The 25,948-nt window shown below is 39.0% G+C and overlaps 1 pseudogene; it reads right to left on the bottom strand.

Moving 5' to 3' along the window:
• Positions 1–7,261: 7,261 nt before the first annotated feature.
• Positions 7,262–7,895, bottom strand: LOC149237756 (pyrophosphate-energized vacuolar membrane proton pump 1 pseudogene; annotated as a pseudogene).
• Between the last annotated feature and the right edge of the window lie 18,053 nt (positions 7,896–25,948).

The raw sequence follows: 25,948 nt of genomic DNA, 5'->3' as shown, positions 1-25,948 counted from the left end.
GTGTTGTTCCTTCAAAGAGGAATAGCAAATCGGTGAAAATGATGTTCCTTCCGAAAGGAATAGAAAAATGCAGAAGTGTTGTTCCTTCGAAAAGGAAAAATAGAACGGTGAAAGTGTTGTTCCATCTGAGAGGAACAACAAAATGAAAAAGTTGCAGAAATGCAGAGATCTATACAGAAAGTAATTTACACAAAGAAAACAAAAGAATTATCTACAAAATTTGAAAGCAATCAAATCACTTAGTGAACCAAAAGTGAGGAAGAGTTCTCCTCCTTAGCCAGAATCTGCATGTCAGAGTCTTCCCAGAGTTGTTGGTAGAAGGATTCCCGAGTGAGTGGTTTGTGGTACAATCGAACTCGGTGGCCATTTTCCTTAAAGGTATGTCCATATCCATCAATGGTGGTTAAAGTAATGGTGCCATTATCATGCACCTTCTGGATTTCGTATGGTCCCAGCCAACAAGTTTGAAGTTTCCTCGGAAAATCCTAAAACCTGGAATCGTATAGGAGCGCCCAATCTCCTTCGCGGAAGACTTTATTTTTGATGAGGGCGTCATGCCATTTGGCTCTCTGTTGTTGGATTAATGCGGTATGTTGAAGCGTGGAGAGCCTGATTTCATCCAGCTCATTGATTTGTTCTAGTAGTTAATCTAGGCCTCATTTAAATCTAGACCGACTTCTTGTGTTGTTATCAAGGTTTGTATTTCAAATTCTATTGGAAAGATGGGTTCTTTTCCAAATACTAGGTGATATGGGGAATAACTAGTAGTGCTTCTCGATGTTGTTCTGTATTCCCACAAGACTTCTGGTAATCTTGTAGCCCAATCGCGTCTGTGTAATGCCTTTACTTTTACTTTGACTTGAGGAATTGTTTCTTGTTTCTGGTTTTTTCTTGATGTGTGTGGGATTGGGTAGTTTTTAGGTTCTGGATATTTTTTTTTTTTTGAAAGTTTTAAGATGACTGCACATTCTGTTTGTAACATAGTGCGGACATCCCCGCACTGTTTCTTTACTACACAGAGCGGTACCGCATCTGGTTCTACTGGAAGCCTGCGAACCCTGTTAAATTTTTTGAAAAACCTAAATTGTTTTTGTCCAGTTAAGTTTAATTTTTATTTTCGGCTTTTAGTGTCTACCCAGATCTGCATGTTTTCTATCAAAAAGCCTTGTTTATGAGTTTCTTTCATCAAATTCTTCATCTCATCAATCTCCATTAAGTTAATTGGTTGTTTTGAGTCTCTTTTTTGAGAAATTCTTAATTTGATTTCCTTTGGTCATTACCTGGAAGGGGGGCTAAATTGTGTATGAGTGTTAATCGCCTTTGAGTGTTTTTATTTTTTGATCTTTGGAACTCTCACCCAATTTTCTTGACTTGCACTTGATTGGTTCTTAGATTACATTAGAATCATCTTTTGTTTGAGAATTCTCTTGCATAGATCACATTTGCATAATTAGAATTCTCATTTTCAGAATATGAATGAACAATGTGCATAGATTACATTTGCATACTTTTCAAGTGAATTATGCATAGATTACAATACATTCTGGAAAAATCAATCGTAGATTTAGATCAACTTTCTTTGATTTGAATTTACATATTTTTATGCTTGTTTTTAACACAAAAATAAAAATAAAAACTGTTTTGGAATTTATTTGCATTAGTTTTTCTTGATGAAATTAGTGCATTAGAGAATTTTTTATATTTCTCTTAGTGAAGATCCCACTGTACCTGAAGCAAACGTCAACTAGACTCACTTGGACTCTCTGGAGGGTTCTCTTCACTCGAGATGGTTTTGTGAAGAAACTTGTGCCAGTCTATTTCATTAAGCAGGTTGTCGGGGTAACTGTTCCAACCGCCCTTTCTGTATTGAATTCTGCGACATTGGATTTCATCACCAACTACTGTTTTTAGAATGGAAAGTTACTGTTTGTGTGTGGTTTGACTCCTAGATTTCATACCGCTTGTTAATTTGATTGTTTTTACTTTTAGATACCATAGGGGTGAATTGCGAATTTTAATTGTTAGGTATGAATTGTGAATTGTTAATTTTAGTTTTAAATTGTTAATAAAATTCACTGAAGTTGAATATAATGGCAACTGTTCTGGAATTTACCAACCAAGGAACCCCTCTTAACGAGAATCCTAGTACTTTTCCTTACTTTGGAAATGTTGGTCTTCCTTATATGGCTACTTTTTCATTACCTGGATTTACAATAGGTTTACCGATATGGTTATTTTCAACTTTGTTGGCCCCAAATACTCCAATTGTTCCACCTCAACTGAATGCTTCACCTCAAAAGAGTTCACCATCTCAACATCACCAACCTTCTGTTGACCCTTTACCTTCTTCTCCTAATTTTTCTTCCTCCATTTCTTCCTTTTCACTTGGTAAAATCCTTGACGCTAGTAACAAAGTGGCTAAGAAGAAGAAGAAAGGGAAGAAGAAGAAGAAGAAGAAGCAAGATAAGAAAGAATTCAACCAACCAACCATGCCTGTAAGTGTTAGTTGTGTTGAGGAAACCTCCAACATGCATCGTAAACCTAAATACCCTTGCAGGCTTTGTAAGGGTGACCACTTCCTTATCAATTTTCCTGGTATTCCAAAGGTCTTGGAATTATGGTTAGAAAAATCTCATCAACTTTCCATTGATCCATCAACCAGTGATAGTCAAGTTCCTGGGGAAAAGGGTAAAGTTAGGTTTCCTTGTAAGTTATGCAAAGGGAGTCATCAAACTCACATTTTCCCTCACATGGATGAAGCCTCAAAATTGTTGGAAATCCTTACTGTTCCAGAACAAGAATTTCCAACTGGTTACCCTAAACTTTCTCCCAACCTACCATCCACTGACGGACTGATTGATATAATTTCAAGTACACTCAATCCCACTCTTCCATTGGAGAGAGAAACTCATATCCCTCAGGTTGATGATCCATTAGTTGATGAAGTGGTCGATTCAATTTCAGATTCGGTCAATCCCACTCTCCCTTTAGAGATTGAACTTCATACTGCTCAGGTTCTTCTTGTTACATTAGATTCTTCTACGCCAGGGGGCATTTCACATGTTTCTACAGAACCCACTCCAAGTATTGAGGTCTTTTCCTATGATTGGAATAGACTGACAGAACCTCGTCTTCCTTCCTCCATCCCTTTCCAAATCATTGTCAAGGCTTGTGGTAGGGAAATACACCACACACAGGTAGATGAAGATGCTTTTGTTAGTATTTTATCCTCAACTGATTAGAAAGCTTTGGGTTCCCCTCAGCTTGTGCCTATTACGCAGAATCTGAAAGCTTTTAACAGAACCATTAGTGAACCTTTAGGGATCCTTCCTAAGTTTGCTATTATCTTGGAAGGTAAAACTGTCTGTATTGATCTTATGGTAGTTCGAGGTCCCTTGGATTTCAATTTACTCCTCGGGAAAGACTATGTTTATGCAATGAAAGTTGTCGTATCGACACTCTTTCACGTGATGTCTTTCCCTCACAATGGAAATATTGTGACTATAGACCAGCTTTCGTTCCCTAGTCTTGTTTCAACTACCAATAATATGACACCCCTAAATGTTCTTGATTCTAAAGTGGTATCTACCTTGCCACGGGTTAATTATGTGGCAACTGGTCCCACGTTTTCAGTCACCGATGTAAGTGAGCCTCTCACTGTTTGCTCATCTTCCTTTGATTTAGATTCGGTAATTGACATGGAAAACTCTATGGGATTACTTGAACGTGATGTTCTTATCACTCTTGAGTCCCCTGACATGTGTTCCTTCCAGAGAACTATTCTTCCTTCTGATGAAGACCTCTTGGAAGCCATGATCAAGGTGTGTCCATTAACATGTATTTCTTTCAGTTGGAAGCCATAATCAGTGGGTTCGAGGAAAGTTCCTTTTACTGTGTCGACCTAGTTAAAAAATGAATCAAGAATGAGGACAGTTCTTTTCCTGTGTCAACCTCGTTAAAAAATGAATCAGTTGGTCAGAGGATAGTTCCTGTTACTGAGTCAACCTCACTAAAAAATGAATCAGGTATGAGGACATTTCTTTTCTTGTGTCAACCTCATTAAAAAATGAATCAGTTCGTCAGAGGATAGTTCCTGTTACTGAGTCAACCTCGCTAAAAAATGAATCAGGTATGAGGACAGTTCTTTTCCTGTGTCAACCTCGTTAAAAAATGAATCAGTTGGTCAGAGGATAGTTCCTGTTACTGAGTCAACCTTGCTAAAAAATGAATCAGGTATGAGGACAGTTCTTTTTTTGTGTCAACCTCGTTAAAAAATGAATCAGATGGTCAGAGGATAGTTCCTGTTACTGAGTCAACCTCGTTAAAAACTGAATCAGGTATGAGGACAGTTCTTTCCCTATGTCAACCTCATTAAAAAAATAAATCAAGGATTTTAGAGCATAGTTCCTTGTCTTGTGTCAAGCTCGTTAAAAAATGAATCAAGGATTTTAGAGCATAATTCCTTGTTAGATAGATTGCAGAGAGTAGACATGAGCATAGTTCCTTGTCTTGTGTCAAGCTCATTAAAAAATGAAACAAGGAGCCTTGAGCATAGTTCGTTGTCTTGTGTCAAGCTAATTAAAAAATGAAACAAGGAGTCTTGAGCATATTTCCTTGTCTTGTGTCAAGCTCATTAAAAATGAATCAAGGATTTTAGAGCATAGTTCCTTGTCTTGTGTCAAGCTTGTTAAAAAATGAATAGAGGATTTTAGAGCATAGTTCCTTGTTAGGTAGATTGTATATAGTAGACTTGAGCATAGTTCCTTGTCTTGTGTCAAGATCATTAAAAAAATGAATCAAGGATTTTATGAGCATAGGTCTTTGTCTTGTGTCAAGCTTGTTAAAAAATGAAACAAGGATGGTGAGCTCCAGTATTGTAGCAATAATGCTACAACTCCTGGGGCTTCCTGTCTCTTATTTTATCAACCCGGTAGTTCGTACAAACTTGGAAGCGACGGTGCTATATGCACAAGTACTAGCTCTTGTCGCAGCTGTCACTTGGTCAGCTGGCACAAGTCCGCTAGGGCTCAAGCCAACTTCTATAGGCTCTCAGAAGAAGCTTGCTAATTGATGGACGAAAGCTAATCTCAAAGCAAGGCTACTTTACTTGACAAAAATGAACTGAAAGCAAATCAAAGCATGTAAACCTAGGAAACCCTAATTTGACTAGTCTAACCTCTACAATGCAAAGAATGTAAATGCAACTCCTACCAATGCTGTCATTACCTCTAATAAGTGAAAATGCATGGATCTAAACTACTTGCATCATGAAAGTTATGTTTTTGTATTTTTCCTTTAAGTGTGTGGAATGATTGTGATCTTGTGCTAACTAGGGTTTGGTTGTGCAGATGGGATGGAGAAGGAAGGAAAGCGTGGGACAGGTTGGGAAGGTTAGGAGAGGTACCTAGGGATCCTTAGCACCCATCCATAGAGGTTCCTCGCATTCAGATGCTCAGCAACTGAGAGAGTGGCCTCCTACAGGATGGCTGTGGAGGATCCTACAAGATACTCTGTTTTCTACAGGATGACTACAAATGGCTACAGGATGACCTATCGTGAGTGTTTGGAGTGATGGAGGGGTAATGGAATGGTAGAGGGAGATGTGTAAGGTAGGAATGAGGCTGGTGATGGCTTTAGAAGTGAAAGAATAGGATGGGAAGTGAGTGTAGGGAGTAGGTTGGAAGGTAAAGGGCTATGTCAACGAAAGTTGAAGGAGATGGAGCTATGTGGGAAATGAGAGAGTTGGAGGGTAACTGGGTGAGACAGAGGTTAAATAGAACTTGAGGAGGTGATGAAGATGATAGAGATGCCTTGCAAAATGCTCATTTAAACGAATCAATGAATTCTTGCAAACAAACCAAGTCCTAGCTAACTTAATCTAATTGTCAATGAAATAAATGAACAACAGCTTTGTTTGGAAAGAGAACCATGTACTTCACGTGAGAAAGAGCATTCCAAAATATCTAAATGCATAACAGACTCCTACCAATCGATTCTAAGCATAAAAAGCTACGTTACCCCATCAAAACCAACTACCATAACAAAGCAAGATCTAAAGAGCAGATTTTTTATTTCAAGAACGCAGCAAACACATAAAGATACACAAGGGAGGTACTAGGCTCTTGAGATAGGCCCAACCCCAAGAGCTATAGCCTCCCATGAAATATTTAGAGCTGGTGCAAAGCTGGATCCATCTTTATTAATCAAGAAATGAAAAGTACATCAAAACTGTCCATAAGGAGAGCTTGAGAATGAGCTGAAAGAAAAGCTAATCCATGGCCTAAAAATCGAACTACAAGCTAGCTAACTAATGTCTAAAACAAAATGACTAACTAGCTACAAAAATGACTACCAACTAGCTAACCAAAATGAGGCCCCAAGCCTTCTTATTTATACAATTTGAGGACCCAACAGTCCTCCTAAAAGTTAGGGACTTGGCTGCCCAAGACTTGTAGTTAACAGCAGTCCAACTTGACTTGCTTGGCTGCCCTTGAGCTCATTGATTTGGTGGCCTTTAAACTCCGAGCTGATGGTGGAGAATTCGAGGTAAGGGTCCATAAATGAGGGGGACACCTTCCTACAAATCCTCTGGCTTGTTCTCCCACGAATTTGGCTGCCAAGTGCTCATTAAGACCTTCAATTTTGTCTCCAAGTTGACCAACAAGGCTACACAAAGCACCCATTAGACTTGTTGGCATAATGACTAACCAAATTCACTCTATTAACATAAAAATAATCAAAAACATGCAATAAACAAATGAGAATGGTGGACTAAGCCAAATTAGGAGGTTGAATGAGCCCAAATAATTGTGCATTTTTGGGGCTCATCATCACCCCCCTACTGAAAGTGTTGCTCATCCTCTGAGCAACCAAATCTCTCCCCTTGTCTTTGATGGCCCTGGTGACGTCCTTGGCTAGCATCTCGGCCGATTTCTCCTTTGGCTTCCCTCTTTTCAAACTTTCCTGTAGAAACTGTTTGCTAGCTTCCTGTAGAAACAGTCTCTGTCTTCCTGTAGAAACAGTCTGCTAGCTTCCTGTAGAAACAGTCTGCTAGCTTCATTGAACTGCCCGAGAATAGATATTGCATGCCGAAGCTGGATGGGAATCACTGTTTTTTCCATTAGTTAACCTTGATTCGCGTTTCTGTTCCTGACATGACAATACTTTCCGACTGCGGCAGCTTTCTTTGCTTCATAAAATGCTTACTGCAATAGCAAATATAATAACAGATTTGTATCCCACAGCCAACCCAAATATAACATTAGTTGCTGCTTCCAGTCCTGCATGAATCGGCAACATCTTGGACAGGGCTGTAAGCATTACTAGTGCAGTATTCAGTGACAAAACCAATAACAAGGCCAGACCACAAACCAATAGCACCACAGAAGAAAAGCTCCCAGTTCTTTACAACCTTCTGGGTACCAAAATTGAAGATAGTGAAGGATGAAGGCAATGCAACTAGGCTTACAGCAACAATGCCAATAGTCATCACTACTATGGAGATAATACATTGCTTTTTCAATGCAGGCTCAATTTCCTTCACAGCCTTGATCTCAAATATGTTAGTTGCAAACAGAGTTGTGATTAAGCAAGCAATGATACCCATTGAACTAATAAGCAAGGGATAACACATGGCAGTAAGATCATGAGAGTTTTCAAATGATGATATGGATGCAACAACCAGAGCTGCACAGGAAGATTCAGTCATAGGACCCAAATAGATCTGATCCCATACCAGCGATATCTCCAACATTGTCACCAACATTATCAGCAATGACAGCTGGGTTGCGTGGATCGTCTTCAGGAATGTTCCTCTCAACCTTGCCAACAAGATCAGCACCTACATCTGCTGCTTTGGTGCAAATACCACCACCTACGCTGCCAAATAGAGCCATGGAAGAACCACCGAGACCATATTTGAAGATGTTGAAATAAGTTTTGCTAACCATTTCATATATTTTTCTCTAAGATGTTCTGCTAATTTTCGTTTATCTCCATCTGAATTCGAATACACTTCGAGTGAATCATGATCATTGCAACAATTTTGGAGAGAAATAAAACAATCATCAAATGAGTTGATGATAGAGAACCAATTAACTGATTGTGCACACTTTAGTTGAGGACGTGGAAAGTGTCGATGAACAGCAGTTCATGAGTTTCAGCCAAGCCGTCTTCAATTTCTCCGTGATTTGTGATGAGGTGGAAAAAACATGTGCGCTAGATTTTTCAAACTGCAGTGATACATGTCTTCTTCTCTCCGTTAATTAGTTGACATCCTGTTCACTGGAGTTCAACTACCATTAACTGTGTTTTTTTTAATTTTCACGTGAATGGCCGATCATGCTGCGTGATTTTTGCCTTGAGCGCTAGAGAAGACAATCGGTTGAGCCTCACTAATCCGTGGCTTAATCTCACCATTTCATTCATTCATGCAGTTTCCAAATTAATTTTATGCAATAGAAGAATGGGTTTGTCACATACCTCGAAGTTGAATGGCTGCCGTGAGCTGCTGTGGGCTGTCATTGCTGCATGCATTTGATTTTATGGTTGCATGATGGCTGGGCTGCTAATCCATGGCTGGTTTTCTTGTGCAGGTGTCCTCTGGCCAGATGCATGCAGCAAGAATTCATTTCCACGTTCAGATCTGCATCCTGAACCTGCTGCCATTGAATTTTCACAGGACCAGAACTTCTTTTTTCCATTTCTCCCAAACGGCAAACCGGATTGAGCTGAAACTTGGTGGGCATGTTCCTACCATCATGATGCATCTCCCATAGCAAATTCGTGATCAATGGATGCACGTATTTCGAGAAAATTGGAAAATGGCTGAAGATTTCAGAGTTCGATTTCTCGGAAACCATGCATCGGAATCGGCTGAAACTGCTTGGGTAGGCTACTATCATCCATGTGCATCTCCCCATGAAACAGGTTTTGAAACGGATGCACGGTTATGGAGAAAATGCAAAAATGGCTGATGGTGATGGAGGCTGATTTCTTGGAAACCGTGCACCGGAATTGCATGAAACTGCTCAGGCATGTTGTCATCAACCTTGTACAATTCCCCATAAAGCGGTTTGTCAAATGGATGCATGGTTTTTAGGTTATGGCAAAAACAAATTCTGCTCTATGGATTTTTGCCTCAAAGCTTTTTGCATGTGCTTGCATGGGATGACAAAATGAATTTTTGCTGTGATGCAGGTATGGAGATGATGGAGGATGAGTTGGAAGACTGAAGGAGGACTCTTGAACCTTTGAGGAAGCTACCATGCTTGCAAAACCACTTTTTGAAATGCATGCCTAGTTTCCCACAATTTCTACAGGAAGATCTTGTAGAAGCACAATAAGAGGCACAAGGAGGTGGAAAAAATGATGGATGAAGGCAAGGGATGGACACACAAGTGCTTGTAGGCCTAATCAACAGATTCCCACCATTAGATTCATTTTTGAGATTGAATTTGGCTCGTCCAAAGGTTCTACAGGATGTTTCCTGTAGAAATATAGAGCATCCTGTAGAAAACACAGTTTTGAGGAAAGAAGCATAATGACATGAAAAGAATGATGGAGAAGGGGTGAGGAGTGGAAACATAGATGAGTGTAGGCCTCATGGACATATTCCAAGCCTTCAGGTCCTCTTTGGGGATCAATTTGGCTTTTTTGTAAGCTTCCTGTAGAAGATACGAAACTTCCTGTAGAAGGCACCAAAACTCCTTTGTCTTTGTTTTGAGTGATCCACCTGATCTACAATGTCCTTCTTGCAACCTGCAATGTCACTGCTGCAACATGAAATGGAGATTAGCTTTTTATTTTTTCTTTTTTCTCTCTTTTTTTTTTTTGAAAAACAACTAGGGCGCCTCATGGAGGTTTTCACCCTAATTGCCTGCCTTGGGCGCCTCCAAGGGAGGTTTTCACCCAAAGATCTTTTTCTCTTTTCTCTTTTTTTCCAACCCATTGACCGCCTCATGGAGGTTTTCAATCGATGAGCCAATCTAAGGCACCTCCGAGGAGGTTTTCACCTTAGATTTCTATTTTCCTCTTTTTTCATTTTTTTTTTTTTTCTTTTTTTTCTACCCTACCCTACTTGAAAAAAAACAAAATCATTTTCAAGTATAAGAATACTTCCAATGGAGCCATGTGCACATCAAGATTAGAGACAAAATGATGTGAAGGCTCGGAATGCATGCTTTGACAACTATCCAAATTTCAGAGACAAAATGATCTGGCTTTGAAGGGATCAAACGAAGTTGAGGAAGAAAGTACTGCTGCAACTTAGTGATCTTCTGAAACCATATCTCAATATAGCTTTGATATCCTTGGTTCTTTTGCTGATCTGGATCATTCTTCATGTCACCTTCTATCATGACCTTATGATCTTCCTCTTTTTGCTGATTTTTCTCTTGAGTACATGGAGGATTTGATGGTGACCATGAGGAAGCTTTCTCGATCTCTGATTCTGATCTCTTTTCTTCATCAAGTGTAGCCCATGGTTCTTTGATCTCCTCTTTTGAATCTTCTTTTGCTTTTGGTCCTTCAATGCTTTCAAGATGATCTCTTTTTTGCATTACTTTTCCTGAGCTTTGGTGAACATCATTGAGCTCACGAGGAATCATTTGCACATGTTGTGCCTCAGATTTGCAATTGGGTTGAGCTGCTCCATTGCATGGTTTTGGAAATGGAGGTACGGGGAGCTGAGTGGAGGTGTGAAATTGAGATGGAGATGGATGGCATTGTGGTTGGGTAGGAATTTTGGGTTGCCTTGGTGGAGGAGGAGGCGATGGTTGTGGATGAGCAGGTGGTGGAGGAAAATGAGTGGGATGAGAGTTGTACTGGGGCCTCCACTCCTGATAAGGTGCATTCCACTGAGGCTGTGGCTGAGCATAAGAGTGAAACGAATGAGCAGCTGGTTGGGCATAATATGGATCTGTGAAGGAACAAGGAGAATATGACCAAGGAGGAGGTGTAGACTAGGAAGGATGAGCAGGGGGATCCCAAGAAGGCATGCAAGTGGCTTGATAAGGGTCATAATAGGTCTCGGGTATCCTTGCATCTCCTGCTGGTAAGATCTAGGTCCATGTGGCCTCCTTTGGTTCATATAATAGAGTGATTCAGTGGCTCCCTTGGCTCTTTGATATGCAGCTTTGATTCTGGGCAAGGAAGGGCACTGATCTGTAGGATGGTATTCTTCACATACAAAACACACTTCTAGGGAGTGCATTGGACATTCGTTCCTAGGATGCTTTTTAAGGCACCTAGGACAAAAAATGACCAAAGCCCTCTTGGCTTCTTCTTGCTTCTTTTGGATCCGCAAGGTATCCAGTTGCATGGCAAGAAACTGCCTCATGTCACTCTTGAATTCTTCGATATGATTTGCAAATTCATATTTGGATAAGGGACTGCTCCCAACATTTCTGCTTGTAGCCATTTGCTTCAGAGGAATGTTTCTTCTTCTTCTCCCCTAGAGGTTCTTCAGATATGTCTTGATGTCCACCCAGGGGTCCTTTCATCACAGCCATCGAAGAAGAACGTTGGCTGTGTGAAGCAGTGGGGGTGTTGTGCAATCATTTTTCTAACTTATCTCTACTCCTACAAAGCATGAAATAGATTGAACTGCAACTAACTATCTTGCGAAATTGAAAGGACTAATCTATTTTGCTCAAATGAAATTGCAAGAATGAAATGCTAGTCTACGCTTGTGGAATTGAAATGCTAATCTACGCTTGCAGAATTGAAATGCGGAATTGAAAGGCTATTCTAGGAAAGCAGGAAATGCTAATCTATGAAAGCAGGAAAGGCTAATCTACTTTTGCATAAATGAAATTGCATAATGGAAATGAAGTAAACTACTTAGAAGAAGGTTGTAGTAGAAAATAGAAGAATAGCAACAATCACCAATACTCTGCCGCTTCCCCGGCAACGGCGCCAAAAAGATGGTGAGCTCCAGTATTGTAGCAATAATGCTACAACTCCTGGGGCTTCCTGTCTCTTAATTTTATCAACCCGGTAGTTCGTACAAACTTGGAAGCGACGGTGCTATATGCACAAGTACTAGCTCTTGTCGCAGCTGTCACTTGGTCAGCTGGCACAAGTCCACTAGGGCTCAAGCCAACTTCTATAGGCTCTCAGAAGAAGCTTGCTAATTGATGGACGAAAGCTAATCTCAAAGGAAGGCTACTTTACTTGACAAAAATGAACTGAAAGCAAATCAAAGCATGTAAACCTAGGAAACCCTAATTTGACTAGTCTAACCTCTATAATGCAAAGAATGTAAATGCAACTTCTACCAATGCTGTCATTACCTCTAATAAGTGAAAATGCATGGATCTAAACTACTTGCATCATGAAAGTTATGTTTTTGTATTTTTCCTTTAAGTGTGTGGAATGATTGTGATCTTGTGCTAACTAGGGTTTGGTTGTGCAGATGGGATGGAGAAGGAAGGAAAGCGTGGGACAGGTTGGGAAGGCTAGGAGAGGTCCCTAAGGATCCTTAGCACCCATCCACAGAGGTTCCTCGCATTCAGATGCTCAACAACCGAGAGAGTGGCCTCCTACAGGATGGCTGTGGAGGATCCTACAGGATACTTTGTTTTCTACAGGATGACTACAAATGGCTACAGGATGACCTACCGTGAGTGTTTGGAGTGATGGAGGGGTAATGGAATGGTAGAGGGAGATGTGTAAGGTAGGAATGAGGCTGGTGATGGCTTTGGAAGTGAAAGAATAGGATGGGAAGTGAGTGTAGGGAGTAGGTTGGAAGGTAAAGGGCTATGTCAACGAAAGTTGAAGGAGATGGAGCTATGTGGGAAATGAGAGAGTTGGAGGGTAACTAGGTGAGACAGAGGTTAAATAGAACTTGAGGAGGTGATGAAGATGATAGAGATGCCCTGCACAATGCTCATTTAAACGAATCAATGAATTCTTGCAAACAAACCAAGTCCTAGCTAACTTAATCTAATTGTCAATGAAATAAATGAACAGCAGCTTTGTTTGGAAAGAGAACCATGTACTTCACGTGAGAAAGAGCATTCCAAAATATCTAAATGCATAACAAACTCCTACCAATCGATTCTAAGCATAAAAAGCTACGTTACCCATCAAAACCAACTACCATAACAAAGAAAGATCTAAAGAGCAGATTTTTTATTTCAAGAATGCAGCAAACACATAAAGATACACAAGGGAGGTACTGGGCGCTTGAGATAGGCCCAACCCCAAGAGCTACAGCCTCCCATGAAAGATTTAGAGTTGGTGCAAAGCTGGATCCATCTTTATTAATCAAGAAATGAAAAGTACATCAAAACTGTCCATAAGGAGAGCTTGAGAATGAGCTGAAAGCAAAGCTAATCCATGGCCTAAAAATCGAACTACAAGCTAGCTAACTAATGTCTAAAACAAAATGAATAACTAGCTACAAAAATGACTACCAACTAGCTAACCAAAATGAGGCCCCAAGCCTTCTTATTTATACAATTTGAGGACCCAACAGTCCTCCTAAAAGTTAGGGACTTGGCTGCCCAAGACTTGTAGTTAACAGCAGTCCAACTTGACTTGCTTGGCTGCCCTTGAGCTCATTGATTTGGTGGCCTTTGAACTCCGAGCTGATGGTGGAGAATTCGAGGTAAGGGTCCATAAATGAGGGGGACACCTTCCTACAAATCCTCTAGCTTGTTCTCCCACGAATTTGGCTGCCAAGTGCTCATTAAGACCTTCAATTTTGTCTCCAAGTTGACCAACAAGGCTACACAAAGCACCCATTAGACTTGTTGGCATAATGACTAACCAAATTCACTCTATTAACATAAAAATAATCAAAACCATGCAATAAACAAATGAGAATGGTGGACTAAGCCAAATTAGGAGGTTGAATGAGCCCAAATAATTGTGCATTTTTGGGGCTCATCAAAGGAGTCATAAGCATAGTTCCTTATCTTGTGTCAGGCTCGTCTAAAATATGAAACAAGGGTTTTGAGGATAATTCTTTTCCTGTGTCAACCTCACTAAAAAATGAAACAACTCCCTCGAGTCTTTCCAAGATCTTGAAACTAAACCTTCATTTCATCCACCTGGTTGAATGCAATGAAGCTTGGGGGGCATGTACCTCGTTTTGCGTCATTATGCTGGGGGCATGCGAACTTATAACAAGCATTGTTTTTCATTTCAAGCTTGTGTAAACATGAAACCAAATCCAAGCAGAGTTCTCTATGGTTCAAGCTTGTGTAAAAATGAACCTATATCTAATTTACATCTCGTGATTGTCGTTTTTATCCGCTAAATTCTATTAGATGAGCCTTGGTTGTTTTCATTCCATCGCCCCCATATCTTTCGTTGATCATATGCTTTCACTTGGTTGTTTACCCTTCCTGAGGGACCGCATCTATGAGTGGTTTTATTAGCCAACCTCTTAACCATTACATGTTTTGAGTAGTTCCTCCATTGCCAGAACCAGTTGCTACCCTTTATACCAGTTGTTCCTCTAGGACGAGTCGTCTTTAAGCTCTTTTTTGACTCGTAAAATATGAAAATATTGCTGAGTTTTTCTTTTTAAACTTGTTAAAATGGAATTAAAAGGACGGTCCACTTACAACTCTTTTCTGACTGTATAAACATGAAAAGATTGCCGGATTTTTGTTGTTTCAAATTCGATATTGGTTATAAAACGACGTGTCGTTGATCACTTTTTTACTTTTTTGAATCAGAGACACTAATTATGAAAAGTACTCCTTGATCGTAATGGTCAAGTGGTTCTCTCAAGTATTATTTTATACCTTTTCGGGCTTGGGAGACACAAATTTACGAAAAAGGACAACCATGGAGTTTTCTTAAGTTTTTCTTCTCACTCCCTAAAATTAAAAAATGCTGAGTTTCTCCTATACTGGACTCATTAAAATTTAACAGTCAAGGAACTATTTAATTACAAACAGGGACGGACTACTCCTTCTTAGGGTTCGAATTTTAAACTAAGTTGGACTCATCCAAAGGATGAGCTTATAATCAAGCAAATGTTATCCTCCTCAAGCTTGTCAAAAATAAATAGGTACTTGCCAGAAATAGTGGGGGAAAACAGAGAAAAATGGACCTGTTTGTTATACTTTGTGTCTCAAAAAAGCATTTAACCACTCTTGAACACAACACTTTTTGTACTCCTGTGTTGGGAAATCCTTTTCCTAATAGTTAATCAAAACATATTGAAAGTCTTCAGCCGGTTTCTGGGTATTAGCTTTGGGTCAATTGTCACCAAACCATCCGCAGTGTCATTATGTGTTCAAGAGGTCAGTGAAAATAAACCATTCATCTACAAAATATATGTCATCCATCTTGACCATCCCTGAGTCAGTCCTTGCAAACATATTTCTTCAAACTTGATTTATGATTTTGTGTTGTGGGCTTGCCTACGACGGATCACTTTCTATCGACTTCAGCTCATTATCTAGAAAGATGATCTAGAAATCATGAGTACCTTGGAATCTGCATGCCTCAATGGCATGTTTCTCGCCTTCGATGACAGGTTGCATCATTGACCTTCGATCAAAGGATTCTGTGACATGTTTGACATCAACACATCTATTCACATTTCATGGATTGTACTAAGTACTTTGAGAGCCATTGACATTACTGGTGGTTTCTCTCACACTTGTTAACAATTTACATCATTTACTGGTAATCAAGTGGTTTCTACCATGTTCGACTTCGACACATTCATTCACATGGATAGAATCGTACTAGTTCGGGAAGTAGAAATCAAGACCCTGGATCTAGTTTCCACCATCCAGGTTGCGAGGAATTTTGTTATTCATTATACAGTGGACTATTCATAAACAGATGGCTGCACCCATACTGTGTCTACATATGTCTATACTTGAGATGTATTTCAAGATCACTCCTATATCAGAGCAGTTTAGTTAGCTTTCTAGTCAGTTTTGATTTGAGTATGGGAATTCCTACCTTAGTGATGATATGATCACATATATATATTTTGTATTGAATGTTTTTACAGGTTCCAACCAGGCTCTCGAAAGGATGATCCTCAAAATGATAAATTACTTCACTCTTCTTAGATGACAAATACTATCCTCATCTGTTACAGACTTCGCACTTTAGGGGACAATCTGCTACACAAAATATTGTCACCATGACATTCTGCAGTCAGTGTGAATCTATCACCACTCATGCTATCCTCCTATGAAAGTCTTAAACCTCAACTCTTCATGTCAAGCCTTGAAAATGAGAGAAAGCCCTTAAAAATCTCTAAAACTCTGGTTCCACACTTTCTCTTAGCATTACCTGCGGTCCCGCACCTACTGTTCATGTCCCCTGTGGATCTGCCTGCTCTGTTTCTGTGTAATGGGTGCAGACCCCTGTAAAAGTAAAAAAGGCGCAAGTACATTCTTAAAAACTCACTTTGGGTTATTTCTGGAAGCTTCTAGAGGGAATCTTGAGGTGGAAAGTTTGCTCCTTTGAGGTTCATGCATCCCATAACTAAAAGAGTTAACCCCTTGATGTGAGGAGCTTATCCCTTTGAAGGAGGACTCTATCCCTTTAAAAGTGGACCTGGTAACTTCCTTCCTCTGCACTATAAAATGAGGCATTGGGCTGGTTGCTAGGGAGGTTAAAAGCTGAACATATTTTAGGGTAAATGTTGTTGGAATTTAGACTTCCTATTTGAGTCAATGTGAGTATATCACCACTCATACTATCCTCCTATGAAAGTATTAAACCTCAGCTCTTCATGTCAAGCCTTGAAAATGAGAGGAAGCCCTTAAAAATCTCTAAAACTCTGGTTCTGCACTTTCTCTTAGCATTACCTGCGGTCCCGCACCTACTGGTCATGTCCCCTGTGGATCTGCCCGCTCTGTTTCTGTGTAATGGGTGCGAACCCCTGTAAAAGTCAAAAAGGCGCAAGTACATTCTTAAAAACTCACTTTGGGTTATTTTTGGAATCTTCTAGAGGGAATCTTGAGGTGGCATGTTTTCTCCTTTGAGTTTCATGCATCACATAACTAAAGGAGCTAACCCCTTGATGTGAGGAGATTATCCCTTTGAAGGAGGACTCTATCCCTTTGAAGGTGGACCTGGTAACTTCCTTCCTCTGCACTATAAAATGAGGCATTGGGCTGGCTGCTAGGGAGGTTAAAAGTTGAACATTTTTTAAGGGTAAATGTTTTTGGAATTTAGAGTTCCTATTTGAGCTTGAGAGAAGAGATTACATACCTTTTGGCTTATTTGGGAAGAGAGTGAAACTTGTCAAAGTAGAGGATATTCTTGTTGGAACCTGGGAGGAGCTTGTACAACATCAAGGCACCAAGGTTGTAAAGTTCTTCTTTGTTTAAAGTTAATACAATCAGATTCATTTTTCTCAATAAATTGTCTTCTATGGTTTATTTCATGAATTCCTTGATCATCATGATAAATATGGTTTATTATATTGGCTATGCAAGTGTTATTTGATGTGTGCATGTTTACGTTTGCAAGTTCTTTAAAAGGGAGCTCATTTGGACAAACGAAGCGTGGCTTCCACAAACTAGCACTAGACTTGAGGTAGGGTTTGAAGCATCTCTTGGCTTTTATTTATAAATCGCATATTTAGAGAAAGATAGAATTTGTTTGGTTTGCTTGTCGCTAGATATCCATAGATACTAGGGAGATTGGTCTTGTCCGCAAGAACGATTTATCCGCCTGACAGGGTTGAAGTGCCCAAATATGCCTATAACACTCATGGCTCAGGCAGAGCCTAGTGACGATACATCGTTGCAGCACCTTTTCCAACGTGTCTAGAGTTGGGTCAAAATCATCTCCGTATGGTGTAAAATCATCCATGTATACTTCGAGCCCTTAACTTATTAAATCTAAAAAGATGCTGAGGGTAGCCCTTTGAAATGTGGCAAGGGCATTGCATAGGCCAAAGGGTAAAACTTTGTAGGCAAACGTTCCCCAAGGATAGGTAAAAGTAGTTTTGTCTTGGTCTTCAGGGGGAATCTGAATCTGATTGTATCCACTGAAGCCATCCAAGAAAGAAAATAATTTCTTTCTTGCTAATGTATCTAATACCTGGTCAATGAATGGAACGGGAAAGTGGGATTTTGGGTTTCTTTATTTAATTCTCTGTAATCTACACAAATCCTCCACTTTCCATTCTTTTTCGGCACCACTACAAGTGGAGAGACCCATTTGCTATCGGAGATAGGATAAATAAAGTTTACATCTAAAAGTTTTTGTAATTCAGCTTTCACAATGTCTTAGAGATGAGGGTTAAGTCTTCTTTGGGGTTGGCGAACAGGTCTTACATCCTTTTCTGTGTAAATGTGGTGTGTACATAACTGCGGATCGATTCCCTTCATGTTCGGATAATCCCATGCAAATGCTTCCTTGTATTTTTTCAGTATTTGGATCAGCTTCTCTTCTTGTTCAGGATTCAAGTTACTATTGATGTTTAAAGTTTTTCCTCCCTCAACCTCTACAGTTTTGCTATTTGAAACGGAGGTAGTAGGTATTGTTTGATCATGAGTGTCTTTGAGAGGATCTCCTTCTAATTCATTATCAAATGCTGCCTTTATCATGTGACATTATACGTGGGATCTGGATTCAGCTTGGTTAATAAAGTTGTTAATAACATCATCCTCTATTTGATCTTTGAAATTGAGGGCATCTTCTATAGTTAATGGGGATCTAATGTTTTCGGTAAAGTATGAAACAGGATGTTTGTTAGCTTTTATTATCATTACACTTGGCTGGACTGAAGGGTATAGGGCTAGATTCTTGATATTACTCCCTCTAGTTATGGTCATACTGCCTTGTCGACAACCAATGTAAGCATCAACGGTTGAAAGCCAAGGTCTGCCTAAAATTAACGGATGTCCATCAAGTCGGTTTTTGGGGTTTATTATCAGAAAGTCGGTAGGATATTACGAGGAATCAATATATACCATGACATCATGTAGTGTGCCTTCCGTCCTAACCACTGATCAGTCAGCTAGATCTAAAAAAGTGGAACTTGGTTCTACTGATGTAATGCCCAGTTTTTGACAAGTGGTGGTTGTTAAGATATTAATTGTAGTCCCTAAATCAACTAAGGCATTTAAAAAGGTTTGTCCATTGATTTTCACTGTCACTATTGGATTTCCTGGGTATTCATATTTGATGGGTGCTTCTCTTCTTGATAATAGGTCAGATAAGGTGCCAACTACTTGGACTATTGAGTTATTTGTTATTCTCCTCCTTGGTTTTTTTGTACATAGCTCTTTGATGGTCTTTGGATATATTGGGATATCTTGGATAGCTTGGAGGAGTGGGATTTTTATGTACGAATTCTTAAGTTCTCCCAGAATATCAAAGTCGGGATGTTCTATAGGGTGTGGTATAATTAATCGTTCTGGGAATGGGGGAGAAGATGTGATTGCTTGATGATGAGTCGGTTTTCTAACCACATCTTCTTCTTGTAATGGTTTTTCTGCAGGTAACTGATTTTCAACTTGAACATTTTTATCTCCCTCGGTTTCTATAATGTGCCCATACCTTAATTAAATGTTGTTACACTCCCTTAGATCGGTTTCTAGCTCTGGTGTTTCAATTATTTGAACAGATTGGACTGATCTGTTATTTGGGTTCGGGTTGGGTTGGGCTAGGAGTTGCGGTCTTAAATTGGACTGGGGATTTTGTTGTAGTGCTAGCAGTGTAGGTTGAGGGAGAGGAATGGTTCCTACTGGCTGATTCATTGGTATTTGCCAGTTTGTCTGCCAGGCTTGACTCTGCGAAGTGGGAGGGGACCATTGTGCTGGATACGCATTGGTTTGCCATTATGGTGGAACGTAGGGAAAATTTAACCAATTAGATTGGCTTGCTTGATTCGGCCATGATGATGAAGGAAATGGTTGTTGTGACCAATTTGAGAAGGGAGGTTGATTTTTCCACATTGTATGATATTGTTGAGCAGGATATTGTGGAGGTTGGAAAGAAGAAGCTGGATCGGGGAACATGCTTGATTGTCGCAGCTGCCATTGATGGCACTGATTAAGTAGGTACACTGGTTCTAGTTCTTCTTCTACTTCCTTGTATACCGCTTTCAAACCGGGAAGTGAGGGACAACTTTCTGTAGAGTGGTCTTTTGTACAAATGATGCAAACTTGAACCGCATCTAATGGGCACACTTTGTGGCTGTGTTTCTTTCTGCATCTGGGATAGAAGATTTCCAGATTTTGCTCTGCCTCTGCTTGTTTCTGTTTGGCTTGCATAATATCGAGCTGTGTTGTCAGAGTCCCCAAATATTCAATGTTTCAATCCATTGTTCCTTCATACCTTTAATTAATGTTGTTTTTAATACATTATCACGTAAGGGTAATGATGCATAAGGAGATCGTTGAAGATTATACTGAAAACATTCAACATATTCTTCTAGTGTTTCATTAGGTCTAGCTACCATCTGAAATATTTCATATTTTAACTCTCTGGATCTACAATAATCCTGATATTTCTTCAGGAAAGCACTTTTGATTTGATCCCAATCATTGATAACACCCCCACACAACCCCATAAACCATCGTAAAGCAACCCCTTTTGAGGTAGAGAGAAATAGTTTCAGCTTCTGGGTGTCGGTGGTATAGTCATATCCTCTGCACAACACATCGAATTCAAACAAAAATGTATCTGGGTCTTCCAATGTTAGGCCATGAAATGTAGGGATACCCTAGAGAGCAATTGTCTTCATAGGTGCATTGACTGCATTATCTACAATGGGATATTGCAGTGTGGAGGTTTGGGTGTTTGGTTGGATCTGGGCCATTTGGTCAAATATATGCCAATAACCTTCCGGGATTTCTAGGAGGGTATTCTTAGGTTGGCTAGACGGAGCAGGGATGGCCTTAATAGAACTTCCTTTGTCTGGGATGATGAGAGTTGCTAATGTCTGGGGGGATTTTAGTTCTTGAGGTTCTTCAACTTCGTTCTGGATGATTTTTGCAGCACTTCCCTTATCTGGGCTGCTTAATGCCTAAATTATTCCAAGAGGAGATATTGGTTCTTCAGTTTCCCCTGTTTCTCCTCTCCCTTCGCAAAGATTACTAAGGTTCCCTTCTTGCAATGATTTTGGGCTAGAATTCTCAATTTCTTGAAAATCTTGCTCCTCAGTTTGGCTGTGCACCTCAGTAAAGGCTACAGATGGTGATCCTGTGGCCTGAAGGGAACTAGTATGTTGTATAGAAGCAATTTTCTAGGTCCTATTGAAGGCTGATATTATGCTTTTTTAAGGATTTCGTCTATAAAGGTCGATCTGCCAAGGGTCACCAGCCCCTTAGCTTTATCAGGCTTGGGTAGTGGTTTATGATTCTTTTCAGGCTTTTTCTGCTTATTCATGCACACAAATCACGTTGCTCACAAATCTTCTAAACTTTATCATAATCTTTCATCATATGCTCATTTCATAATGCAAAGAAGTTATGAATTTAAGGAAAAGATGACAAAATAAGTGGTGATTACATACCTTCCCTAGTGCTCAACACAATAAGTGGTGATTACATACCTTCTCTCTTGCAAAGGTTCGACCAGTTCGTGCCCTAACTCCTTATATCCCAACCTCATTGGGGACATGCAAAGAAAAATAGATAAAGAGCAGAACGATCTAATACCATTGATTTGAACTTAAATAAGAATGCAACAAACCATAGATATAACCATAAATTTAGATACACAACAAAAATAACACTTCATTTCATTAATATCAAATATTGAAATATGCTTACAAACAAAATGGAAATAAACTAGCTCAGGCGATTGTAGCTTATCTCTTAGAAGAGATGTGCTAGCTACATGCCTCTGAATTGTGTTATAATGAGGCTCGAAGGCCTATTTGTTATTGAAAAAGAATGAAAAACCCTAAACATCGAAAAAATTAACCCTAGGAGATGAAGCGCCAAAACTATGGGCCCTGTTTGGGTAAATTGGTACATCAATTTCACGGGTTGTAACTTTGGCGCACGATCTCCTTTTGGTGCACACAATACCTCGTTAGAAATATCTAACTGAGGACTACAACTTTCGAATGTAATCATGAATTGACTCATGTTTTCATGGTTTTCCCAAAAAATGTCGTTTAGGGACTCAAAAGGGCTACGGAAGTTTAGGACCCGAAAAACTACCAAAATAGTAAATTATGCAACAATTAAGGAAACTGAAAAATTGAAAGAGACAATGTTGGGTTCCAAGTGGAATAGGAGGGTTGCCACTAATATCCACCTGGATCAAAGTCAAGAAGGATTACTCATAGATTACATGACGGTTACGATCATGTACAAGAACCTATTACTTCAATTAGGGCAAATATTTCTCATAAGTGATTTTCTAGCTATGTTGCACTAAATTCTTCGATTAGCCCTCTATTTTTACAGAAGATGGGTTGAGTGATGCCATGGTGGAGGAGAGTGATACTTGTGAGACAAGCTTTGGAGGGATTGGTTATTGATTCCAATACTACAATAGAGTTGGATTTGCAGCCTATAAGTGAGGTTGACGCACTGGATTTGCATTCCAACAGATTGGAAGAAAGTGGTGAGCATTGGTGAAGTTTGACGAGGATAAGTGGTCTTCAAGATCACATGTATATCCTTTAGTGGTTGGAGGAAATGAAAGGTTTTTGTTCTTGAATTTGATCCAAATATAAAATAATATCTCAAATCTAATTTTGAGTGAAGAGAGGAAAGGGAAGGGTATCATTCTTACCCTCTACTTCATCTTGCTAGAAGTTTAGATGGCTTGCTTAGTGATTACAAGATGGATACAAGCATGTTCATGTGCCAAAAAATTTAGTAACTTAAGTATTTTTCATAAGCTACTTGATAGACATGTTGCACTAACTTATTCAATCGATGAGAGTTCCAGAGATTCCATTTCTTGCAAAGAGGGAGTGCTATCTTTTCGTTGCTTTGAAAGTATTTTCACCTAGCTAGGGGAGTACTTGGTGTGATGATGAAGGCTTGCGATCCCCTATCCCTTTTGTTTCATTTTTGTTGAATTACTTGGTGTGATGATTAAGACATGCTTCTCGAGGTCATTGTTAGCACACATGTGATGGTTTTGAAAGATTTTACAAGGGTGCACTTGTTTAGGATGATGGTTGCTTATAACATGTATTAAGAACCATGGAGGATGGTTTTATACTCTTGGAATTTGTGGACAAGTCATTAGAGGTATTGGAGACACCATGCACATATGTTGAGGAAAAATTCTTGAGTTTAAAAGCCAATGATTGGAGGGTGGACAACTGACACTTCATTTGGGGCTTTGATAGTTGAATCAGACTACTTAGTTCCATATTTTTGTGTCAACATCCCTCACATTAGGCCATATAAAAAAAGGGAAATTTCTTTATTAATCACAACTACCTAGTATCTTATATATCGATATTTGGTGTGATTATAGCTACTTGGGAATCTTGTAAGATCATGTATTACTTTTGTAACAAATATTCGATGATAATTTGATACTAGTATTAGGGTGCTTTCACTTGTTAGATGCAAGTATGTGGCTCTTCTTAATGATTTGTGTGATGCAAGTGGACGATCATGGGATTTGAAAATTCGTGTGATGTTGGCAGCTTCAAAGGTTGGCTTGTAGAGTTTGGTGTAATGCCTTGCTTGGCCTTTGTATTATTGAACAAAGTTCGTAGTCATTGTGGAAAACATATCTAGGTTTGGGAGGCATCAAAGACTTGTGAAAGGAATTGTTGCACCAACTCAAGATGAACTGGGATGTTGTGCTTTTCATTACTAGGATAATATGAAGTGTACAATTGTTATGCTAAATTTTTCATCATAAATAAGATATTTATCTTGGATCGATCAATGTTCATTGCTATTTTACAACATGATTTATTAAGATAGTGGGACTGAATTCTATGTTGTCATAACATGCTTAATGAAACTTTAAAATCTATAATATTATATTTTCATTGTAGCTGAAGTAATATTCATATATGTGTAATAAGATGGATATTTCCCTAAAAGAATGTAAAATGATGTACACATGAAGTCTTTTTCATGTTTATATCCCTGATTTTACCTAGAAGTAGTGATGCGAAGTTTTGAATTTTCTTACAAGTCCATTGAAGAAATTGAATACAACACCAAGGATACAAAATATAAAGAGTAGATATGTCGCCTCATAGAAGTGAGGCATATATTTATAATTGGGAAGATTCAATAGATATTGACATATATAAAAACCAACATGACTTTAATAAGTTTACATGGTAAGTTCCAACCTCAAAATCATTAACTAAGTGATAATACTTGGGGATCATAAAAAAAGGCACAATCATTCTGTAAGCAAGAAATATTTCATTGGGTCACCTAGTGATATTTTTTTTTACAATGAAAAGGAACTATTCACTTATCACTTTCTCTGCATTTGCATCTCTTTTTGTTTAGTTTATATGTGACTTTTGGAACATTCAATGGTACCGGGGGGGGGTTGAATTAGTATCAACAATTTTTAACTTAAAAATCTTGTAAATGCATCCAAAGTTATAAATCAAAGCACATAAATATACAAAACACAAAATCTTACGTGAAAAACATATAATTGAAAGGAATCAACACTAATTGAAAGGAATCACCAACTCCCTAGTTTATCAACACCAACTAAAAGGAAACACAAACTCCCTAGTTTATGAGCACCGACTGAAAGGAAGAGCCAACTCCTTGATTGATCAACATCAAAGCTTATACAAGAATCAATATTAGTCAAAGAAAGTTCACTCTTTTGGAATCTACTCCTTTGTCCTTCACATAGGTACTAGGATTCCTAAACCCAACACTTCCCTAAACAAATGATCCTTGCACTCGACCTCTAGAGATCTGCTTCCTTCATAGGGTTTGACCTACTCAACATAGTACAATGGTATATCTTCCAAACAGACATGAATCTTGATTTCAAACACTCTAGGATTTATCCCTAAAAATAGGTTTGAGTTCAACCCTCTATACAAATCTAAAATTTGGCCTTGAGAGGGGACAAAGTTCTATCCTCAAGAATAGTTATGTAATTAGGCTTCTAGCCAGGGAAAAAAACAATAAAAAGGTGTGACAAAAGATCTTCCAAAATAATACAAAAAACCTTAAAAAATCTAAAAACAATTCAAAATGTGCCAAAAATCCTTCCCTGGAAAGTCTCTCCAAATAAGCTCTTTTTCGCTTCTGGTTCATGAGTTATGAACCTTACATATCTTTTCTTTGCTTTTTTGAATAGATCTAAAATATCTTGAGTGAGTTGCTTGAAATTATCCTTCTCGTGCCTATTTATAGTGCATTTGGGGTCTATATGGAGCCAACTTGTCCACTGGTTGCATTGACTTATGCACTGGCTAGACTGGATTGTGCATCTGGCAAAATATATAGTGAAAATTTGAAAAATCATTTCTCCTGAACCATGAGGAGTTAGAGGGAGTTCCATACACCATTAGAAAGGTATCAAAATAAGATTTCCAACCATATATGCTATGGTTCCATTTGAGCTAGGTAAATGGAGAAAAAATGCATTAAAATATAAGGTATCCAAATGGGGCATTGAGAATCCAAAAACTTCTTTCATTTGGACATCCTTTGACATCAATGACAACTTCTTTCAACAATCTCCCCATTTTTCATTGATGGAAACCATCATACTCCCCCTGTGATCATGCTCCCATTGCCTGCGTGTTTCTTGATCTTTCTCTCCCCCTTTGACATAAAAAAAAAAAAGGTTAACTCCCCTTGAAACTGTCTCTCCCCTTTTCTTTCTTTATTGAAGATTGTGCAAATAAATTTGGAGAAGAAATTACTCCGAGTTTCTGTCTGAGATACTCAAATGTCTCTTTGGGAAGTGGCTTAGTGATGTCTAAAATATGCTCCTTCAGGGCCAACATATTCTAGCTTAGTATTCCTTTTTTTTACTTGATACCTTAGAAAGTGAAACTTTATAGGAATATGCTTAG

This window comes from Pinus tabuliformis, chromosome 8 (assembly GCF_031772625.1).
Source record: "Pinus tabuliformis cultivar Carrire ecotype Pingquan chromosome 8, CPIR1, whole genome shotgun sequence".
Taxonomy (NCBI): Eukaryota; Viridiplantae; Streptophyta; class Pinopsida; order Pinales; family Pinaceae; genus Pinus; species Pinus tabuliformis.
The sequence above is the reverse complement of the archived record's forward strand: the minus strand, read 5'-3'. Positions and strand labels throughout refer to the sequence as shown.